Consider the following 9,876-nt stretch of genomic DNA (forward strand, 5'->3'; position numbering starts at 1 on the left):
TACCGTCAATTTCGCAGTGCTATTTGGCTGCTAGCGGGGTGCTTTTACCCCCCGCCAGTGGCCGAGAAAGGGTTAAAACCACCACAAAGCGCTGCTGCAGCGGTGCTCATTCATTTCAATGGGCAGGAGCAGTATACCCACCGCTCGAAAGATGTTGCTAGCCGGGTCTTTCACATTGGAGGGACAGCAGCGGCTCTTTCAGGGAGCGCTTTGCAGGTGCCATTTTTAGCATTATAGCGCCTCAGTGTGAAAGGGGTCTACGTGTCAATGGTGATGTCAGTGTCAGTCAGTTCCCACCAGCATTAGTCACAGCTTGCATGCCCAGGGCCATCTTTTCCATTGGGCACGCTGGGCAGTTGCCCGGGGGCCCCGCTTACCTGGGGGGCCCCACCGGCTGCCCAGCAACCCCAGTAAAAAATTATGGAGAGTGACGGGTTAGAACTGCCCATGCCCAGTTCGCGGAAATCACAGAGAAGATCCGGTCCTCCACGAGTGCGGGATGGTTGCTGATGTAAGGGGGGAGTGAATGCAAAAATGTAAGGGGGCACTGATATAAAGGTTCCCCCTCCTATATTAGTGACCCCCCTTACCTTAGTGTATTTAATCTAAGGAAGGTGGTCTCTGGTCACCAGAGTACCCCCCACATCAGAGTCTGCAGGATTCCCCCTTACAATGCAAGGGGGAACTCAGTCTGCGGACCCTGATGTAAGTGGGAAAGAGAAAGCAGTGGACTCTGATATAAGGTTGTCTCTGGTCACCATAGCCCCCCTCCACATCGGAGTTCCCCCCTTCGATCATGATCTGCAGCGTTCCCCTTTACATAAGAGTTCCCTTTCACTGTAAGGGGGAATCCTGCAGACTCTGATGTAAGAGGAAACTCTGTGCTGGCTGGGTTATAGAAACCTGACCTTCATGTCAATGAAGACATTTTTTTTTTTTTACTTTTGTTTAACTTAAACACATTTCTAATAGCACTAGCTATATGTTTATAGTTTAAATACTGACATTTGCATTGTTGGGCACTGAAAACTGTAATTTTAGGTACTTTTTTTGCAGTGGCAGTAAAAAATGTGGTTCTGCCAGTAAATGTTATGATTTTTGTCAGTAAATTCTAGTGTGTGATTTTGTAGACAGGGCCCCACTGCGCTGTATTGCCCGGGGGCCTATAATGCTCTTAAGATGACACTGTGCATGCCACACTATCACAGTCCCACTTTAACTTGCTGATTGCCACTTACTAAAATAAATTATATATACAATTCCAGTATATGTACACCAATGTATATATAGACGCTATTACTTTCAAACAAACCAATATACACATATTTTATTTAATGGTTTTTACCAAAGACATGTAGCAGAATTTTTTTTTTTTTTATGAAAACATTAGAAATGATGTACACACACACACACACACACACACACACACACACACACACACACACACACACACACACACACACACACACACACACACACACACACACACACACACACACACACACACACACACACACACACACACACACACACACACACACACACACACACACACACACACACACACACGTTTCCAATTCGAATTTCCAAAAATAATAATAACCATCTTCTTAAAATCAATTTTAAAACAGAATAAATTAAACTATAATAGAATATAACTATTTCCCAAAATTTGAATAGAAAATAAAATAGCATATGTAGCACCCTTTAGTGTTCTTGAAATAAATTTTTTTTTATAAAAAAAAAAAAAACCTTAGACTTACCGGTAACGGTATTTCTACGAGTCTTTCAGGACAGCACTTTGAGAGAGCGCAGCTCCACCCACTTCCCAGGAAACACTGCAGCCATTGCTTAAATTCCGCCCACTTCCACCATGACCTCAGTTGTTAACGAGTACCTCCGGCCATGCTGAAATTAGATAAGCAGAACATAGCAACCATACACATTAGCATTTATACATTAACCTTTATAATACAAAGGGAGGGTTATCGGTGCTGTCCTGAAAGACTCGTAGAAATACAGTTACCGGTAAGTCTAACTAAGGTTTTCTCACCTCGTCTTTCAGGACAGCACTTGGAGATAACAGAGTACTTACTCTAGGGTGGGACCACCGCTTGCAGGACTTTCCTGCCAAAAGATTGCTCTGCTGCGAGCAAATCCATTCTGTAATGGCGAGTGAATGTAGAAAAACTTGTCCACGTGGCTGCTTTACAGATATTTTCTGGTGAAGCTCCAGCTCGTTCTGCTCAGGATGTTGCCATTGCCCTTGTAGAATGAGCCACCACTCCCATGGGAGGTTCCATATCCATGGCTTTGTAAGCCTCATGAATAGCCATACGAAGCCACCTAGCTAAAGTGTTTTTGGAAGCTCCATAGCCTTTCTGAGCTCCCGAGAACACCACAAAGAGAATTTGCTTTCCTAAATTCACTAGTGAACTCTAGATAGTGTACTAGACACCTTTTCACATCTAAAGTATGAAAGTCTCTCTCCTTCGGACCAGATGGATTTGGACAGAATGTAGGAAGAACTATCTCTTGTGTTCTATGAAAAGCTGATGCTACCTTAGGTAGGAACCTCGGATCTGTCCTTAACAACCCTATCTTGGAAGATGGTCAAAAAAGGTTCAATAATCGACAAGGCTTGAAGTTCACTGACTCGCCTAGCTGAAGTGACTGCTACTAGCAAAACCAACTTCAATGTCCAAAACTTGAGTGAAGTCTCTATAGGTGGTTCAAAGGGTCTTTTAGTCAGACCTCTCAGAACAACCGATAAATCCCATTTGGGAAAAAATCTAAACGGTACAAGCCTAGCCCTAGCTAAAGCCTTAAAAAACCTGATAATATAGGGATCCAGAGATAACATTCTCTCTAGAAAAACCGAAAGTGCAGCAACCTGAGATTTCAGAGTGCTGGCTGCCAGACCCTTGTCCATCCCGTCCTGTAAAAATTCCAGGACCGACAAATTACTTAGAGGACAATCCTTGGACTCACACCAAAAATTTTAAATTTTCCAGGTCTTAAAATAAATAGCCCTGGTAACTTCTTTCCTGCTACTAAGCAAAGTATTAACTAAACGTTTGGATAATCCCTTAGGCCCCGTACACACCATAGAATCTATCCGCAGATAAATCCCATCGAATGGGTTTCAGCGGATAGATTCTATGGCGTGTACACTCCGGCGGATATTTATCCGCGGATCTTTCCGAATTCCAGCAGATAAATATTTGTCGACATGCACAGAATATCTATCCGCTGGAATCGGATCCCACGGATGGATCCGCTGGTCTGTACAGACTCACCGAATCCATCCGTCCGAAGGGATCCCCCGCATGCGTCGTAATGATTTGACGCATGCGTGGAATTCCTTATATGACAGCGTCGCGCACGTCGCCGCGTCATAATCGCGGCGACGGCGCGACACGTCATCGCCAGAGGATTTCGGCGCGGATTTCAATCTGCTGGACCGTATCCGCGGATAAATCCTCTCGTGTGTATGGGGCCTTACTCTCTAGGATTTGCTCCTCAGTAGCCAAACCGCAAGCTTTAGATGACTTGCGTCGGGATGTAGAAGGGGACCCTGGAACAACAAGTCCTTCCTGACTGGAAGTAGCCAATGAGCCTCTATTGCTAGGTCCAACAGGGCTGAAAACCAGGGCCTCTTAAAATTAGAGTCGTCCTTTCCTCCTACAATTTTCTGAGAACTAGCGGGATCAATTGAACCGAGGGAAAAGCGTAGCACAAGCAGAAGGACCAACGCTGTACTTTGACAATTTTTTTCTTCGGAGGGAAGATCTTTTCCTGAACCGAGTCTATGGAATACCCCAGAAAGACTATCGCTTGAGAGGGAACCAGGTTCGATTTTTCTTTGTTTAAAATCCAACCTAATTCCTCTAAATGGGACTAAGTCCTCCTCAGGTCTCTGAGCAACCGATCCTCTGTTTTGGCAAACAGCAGGAGTTCGTCCAGGTATGGGAACACAGATACTCCCTCCAACCTGAGTGGCTCTAATGCTTCTGCCACTACCTTCGTGAAGACTCTGGGGGAGGAGGAGAGCCCGAAAGGGAGGGCTCTGAACTGAAAGTGTTTCACCTCCTTCCCCGTCCTGATCGCCAAGCGAAGGAAGCGTTGCAATGAGGCTCTTATTGGGACATGCAGGTATGCATCTCGCAGATCTATCGAAGCAAGAAAGCATCCTGTTGGGAGAAGCTTCCTTACCGAATAGATGGAGTCCATCCTGAATTTTTTGTAATGGATTGACCTGTTCAGGATTTTTAAGTTCAGCATCAATCTGAACCTTCCTGACGGCTTCCTCACTAAGAACACGTGGGAGTAACACCCCAAACCCTCCTCGTGCTGGGGTACAGGAGTGATAACCCTTTGCTGAAGAAATTCTTCTATTAGTGTCATCATTGCCTGAGATTTCTCCTGATCTCTGGGCAACTGAGTCACATAAAACCGGGACGGTGGATTCTCCGAAAAGGAGTGGAATGTGAAACCGGACGCTTTTCTAGGAAGGAACGGAACGATGAAAAAGTCTCCTCCAATTCCTTCCTGAAGGAGGAAAGCATCTCCTTTGGTTGTTCAGAGGGTGTACTGGCGGAGGCTTCCTCTCTAACCAAATCTGAAATGCAGGTTTTGCATAATGGCTTATGCCATGACCCCTTAAGGGAAGTTTTGCAAACGGCACACTTTCTCTTAGGCGGTGGCAATGCATCCTTAAGCTTTTCTTTACATTTCTGAAAAACATCAAAAAACAACAACGCTATGCTTACTTTTTGTGTATCAGACCATAGCAAACAAATATGCCACCACAGACAGTGAACAAAACACCCATCCCCATCACCGCTGTGAAAACACAAACAAAGCATTTCTCCCAAAGACATTCATAAGGGATAGTGCTGCAGGCTCCCCTCCCCCTTAAGGGGCAACAGGAGGGACACAGAACCCAGGAATATGGAAACCGCTGTTCCTACCTGGGCCAGGCTGGTGCTTGTGGCTCCTGCTCCCGCCACCTCCGCTGCTTCTGCTGGCTCCATGTCTCCCAGCATGTAGCAGCCGTCCGGTTCTCCATTTAAATCTTCCCGTGTTAACCTCGTCGCCACGAGGCCCGGAAGTGCACCGCCAAGGCCGCCTCCCCCTCTGCGCTCCAGCAGCTGGAAACAGAAGCTGCCGCGCACTGCCGGAAGTTCCGCCCCCCCAGAAATGACGTCGCCCGCCATTCCCGAATGGCTCCACGTGAACCCGGAACAGGCACCTGACCTGTTCCCTTAGCCCACGCTGGCCGCCTATGGGGGAAGATACCTCCAGAAGTCTTCGCCCTCGCTGGGCTCGAGAAAGGGGAGAGCACCGGAGCATCCCCCACCCGTCAGAGGGGATGCTGGGTCTGCCTAGAATGAACAAAACCGATCGCAGGTATGCCTTTGCCACCTCCACCTGAAGAGAGTACAGCACACCCCTGGTTCCCTGCAGCGCTTCCACCATGGCCGGAGGAAACACAACAACTGAGGTCATGGTGGAAGTGGGCGGAATTTAAAGCAATGGCTGCAGTGTTTCCTGGGAAGTGGGTGGAGCTGCGCTCTCTCCCCCCAAGTGCTGTCCTGAAAGACGAGGTGAGAAAAATATGTAGTGTAGGTATAGGCTTGGCTGGCAGCCACAGCCTGTGTGTTTTGAATCTGGGTCAAGGTGAGTGACTCAGGGAGGCTGGATGACTTATCAGGCAACACCCATGTTACCTCCCCCTACTTACTGGAACTTTGAAGAAACTTTCAGAAGAATGGGAGGAAGGTTAGGAGGAGCTGCCTGGAGTATTGATGAGGGCCCTGACCAATCCCTGGCAGGGGAGGGACCTCTTAAATATTCTGGGCCAGGCCAGGGACAGTAGATTTCGGGTAGAAGCTGGAGATGGAGTGCCCATTGGCAAAGGAGCAGGTGTGAGGACAGCAGGAGACCGTGAGCACGTCCAGGGAGAAGACAGCCGGATGGCTGGTGAGTGAGGCAGTTGGGGAGGACTGAGAGACTGCCTGAGAGTACTAAGGAGTGGCAGTCTTAGATGGTTGTAGAGTTAGCCTTTGAGAATTGTGGAAGATTAGCTAGGAGGGTTAGTGAAAGGGGCAGCTGCAGCCAAGTAGGCTGGCAGTGCCCAGGGGCGGACTGACAACTCATGGGGCCCCCAGGTAATAGGAGATTATGGGGCCCCCAGGCAATAGATTATGGGGCCACACACACTGAAAAGGTACTGGAGAGGAGGGCAGTTATAATCTGTTTTTTTTTTTTTAATATCCCAAGATTTTTACATACTGTCCCTGGTTTTATTGGGGCTGGCAACCCTGATGGGGCCCCCGGGCAGTTGCCGAATGGTCAGTCTGCCTATAGAGGTTGGGCTGGGATCAGTAGCGAAAGGAAGGTTGCTGGACACCGAGACTTTTTCTACACACCAAAGGGGTCCACGGTCCCTGCCTGTAATAAGCTTTTGTTGGATCTGACAGTGTGCCCTGTTAGATCCCCCTAACAGTGTTCCACCTGGATCTCTGATTTTGTTTTGCAAGCAAGTGATGTGCTGGAGGAAGAGGAGTGTATATAGTGCAGTGTCCCTGAAGAGACCTTTGTTCCAGTCAAATGGGCATCCCATAATACCTCTAACCCCAGCCAAGGTATTAACCACTAAATAAAATAAGCTGCATGGACTGTTTCCTGTTTCAGTGAGTCTGTGGAAAATTCAGTATGCCTGGCTGTGCAGGGTGGGGATCCCTATACAACAGCGGCTTTTACAGGGGTAGCACTACAAATGGAATATAAAAAATAAAGAATAGATACAACCATTCCCGAAATTTGAATTACAATAGAATAGAATCAAATAAAAAGAAAAAATATATATATAAATCACCTTCCGATATAAATTTTTTGGAATAAAATACATTTTAATTCAAATTTGAATAGCATAGAAAAGAACAGAAACAATAGAAAAGAAAAGGCAATAGAAAAAAACAAAACAATGGAATAGAACCATCTTCCGAAATTCTAATTTCTAATAGAATACATTTTAATTTAAATATAATATAATATAATATAATATAATATAATATATAATATATAATAGAAAAGAAAAAACATCTTCCAAACAAAACAATTTCCGAAAATGAATTTAACTTAACTAATTTATGTAATTAACAAATCAAAAAGGAAATTTTTTTTCGTTCTGCACATGTCTACAATAAATACACATCTGTGCAACACACTGACTTAAAGTGGACACTTAAAGTGGAAGTCCAGTCAAGCGCAACATACATGCAAAAAAGCACCTGACTCACTTCACCCCAAAAACACCCTCCCTCTCTTCTCTCACCACCCTACAGCTCCCAAGAAATTGATAAATTTTACCTAATTTCAGAGCGGCGCTCACATGACTGTCCGACTCTTCTCTTCTCCTCCTGACATCAGCGGTGGAATCTTGGCCCCGCCCGCTGCAGCTGTCAGATGGGGAGAGGAGAGAGCCCTCTGGTCACGTGAGCGCCAAGCGGGGCTCTGAAATGAAGTATATACTGTGTATAGGTTTTATAAAAAAAAAAAAAAAAAAAAAACACACAAACAGGGAGACACAGGATTAGGAGATTGCATGCATGAATACATGCATTTTTGCTGGTTGGCTTTGGAAGTGCCTATCAGAGCAATATGGCAGCACTTTACAGGGCACAGTGGCGACAATTGATAGGCACAATGGCTGTGTTTGGCATGGCACATTGGCAACAATTGATGGGCATAGTGAGGCTGCAATTGTTCCCCCCCAAAAAAAAAATTGGAGCACCAGCTGCCACTGGCTGATAGTATAAAGATGTTAGAGTGGCTTAACAACCACTTTAATTTTACTGTGCATGCGCTCAGGATGAATAAAAATAAATAAAAGCCCTTGTGGTGAGAACAAGCCACGGGCATCAACGGCAGAACACTCAGCAGGGAAGGTCATTGGACAGATGTTGACAGCATGATTGACAGCTCTCCTATGTCTATGGACAACCCTGCATTGGATCCTGCAGAGCAGAGAATATAGTTATGGATCCATACACATCCACTACTTAATAGCCCTGTAATCTATTTTTCATGAAGTAATTTTACTGTGTTTTTTTGCCTTTTTTTTTAATGTCCTCTGTGAGCTCCCAAATTTCTCCTTTCCCTCTCACATCTGTTTTAGAACAAACAGTGCACGTTTTTTGTGGTCACGTGCCCCGCTTTATGCGCACTACAAATCCCATAGTCTAAGATTACAATCCATCTCAGGAGGGAGCAAGAGACGGTGGCTATGTTCCCACATACAGGGGGACCATAGAGAATGAAAGTAGACACTGATGCCGCGTACACATGACCTTTTTTCCTGACGTTCAAAAGCCTGTAGTTTCACAACGCGATTCCCCTCCAGCCTGACTTGCATACACACGTTCATGCAAAAAAACATCCGACCAAAGCGCGGTGATGTACAACACGTACGACGGGACTATAAAGGGGAAGTTCCTTGCAAATGGAGCCACCCTTTGGGCTGCTTTTGCCAATCCTCGTGTTAGTAAAAGTTTGGTGAGAGACGATTCGCGCTTTTCAGCCTTGTGCTTTTCAGTCCGTTACAGCGCGACGAATGTGCCATCTCCATTATGAACGCTAGTTTTACCAGAACGCTCCCGTCTCATACTTTACTCTGAGCATGCGTGTCCCCCCCCCTCAGAAAAGCATACACATGACCTTTTTTCGCGACGATAAAAATCCGGACGTGAAACAGAGCAGTTTCATTTTTTTGCAGGCAGTTTTTTCGTCGAGAAAACTGCTGGGGAGCATACACGACCGGTTTTCTCGGCCATTATAAAAAAAAAATGGCAGTTTTCTCGTCGTGAAAAACGGTCCTGTGTACGAGGCATAACAGGAAGTCAGATCACAACAGCAAAAATATAATAAATTTGAAGTAGGCAGAGAAGAATAGGAGGTACAGAGTCAAGACTACATACTGGAAGATTTTTTTTTAGCATTCGGTGTCACTTTAATATCCACAGTGGATCTAACCCTTCCCCATTTTATGTAAAACCACAAAAACATTTTGACTGGAGTTTTTTTAATGTAGAAAATTTTAAACCTTGTAAATAGCTTCAAAATCAACCTACCTTAATGTACATTCCAGCAGTCTATTCCAGTGTAAAACATAGTCTGAAGATCCTACTGTACACAGCTCTCTGTAGTACGCAGCTCTCTGAAATGATAAAGTAAAACTGGTCACGCCAGGTATGACCATTAGGAATGGCAGATGATACAACTGATGATGTAGGAGTGAATAATAGCAAAGTAATTTCTATGATGAAATTATTTATTATTCAGTTTCTCCACACCTGCTAATCACTGTCTATGCAGCTTATGACTAAAGCATTGGAGAACACACCTTAATCTATATTCCTCTATATTTTTATTAGAATCACTAATATATGTTCACTATATATAGTTGAGCTCAAAAGTTTGCATACCCTGGTTTGCATATGACTGATCATGCCCAAAAAAAGAAAAACCCCTGTCTTATTTTACCACTTCAGCCCCGAAAGATTTTACTCCCTTCCTGACCGGAGCACTTTAGAATTTGGCACTGCGTCGCTTTAACTGACAATTGCGCGGCCATGCAATGCTGTACCCAAACAACATTTGCATATTTTTCCCCCCTACAAATAGAGCTTTCTTATGGTGGTATTGGATATGATTTTTTTGCGCTATAAACAAAACAAAGAGTGACAATTTTGAATTTTTTTTTATATTTTTTACTTTTTGCTATCACAATAAGCGTATATTGATTGGTTTGCAGAAAAGTTATAGCAGCTACAAACTATGGTAAAGATTTATGGCATTTTTTTTTTTTTT

The 9,876-nt window shown here is 44.8% G+C and overlaps 1 protein-coding gene across 1 annotated transcript in view; it reads right to left on the reverse strand.

The window, feature by feature from the left end:
• Positions 1-9,254, reverse strand: part of CCNI2 (cyclin I family member 2) — a 52,931-nt gene extending 43,677 nt beyond the window's left edge. Inside the window, exon 1 of the mRNA XM_040344637.1 lies at positions 9,138-9,254. The gene's annotated coding sequence lies outside the window, so the exon portion shown is untranslated. The remainder of the gene's footprint in view (positions 1-9,137) is intronic.
• Positions 9,255-9,876: the final 622 nt, after the last annotated feature.

Source organism: Rana temporaria, chromosome 3, assembly GCF_905171775.1.
Source record: "Rana temporaria chromosome 3, aRanTem1.1, whole genome shotgun sequence".
NCBI classification, from domain to species: Eukaryota; Metazoa; Chordata; class Amphibia; order Anura; family Ranidae; genus Rana; species Rana temporaria.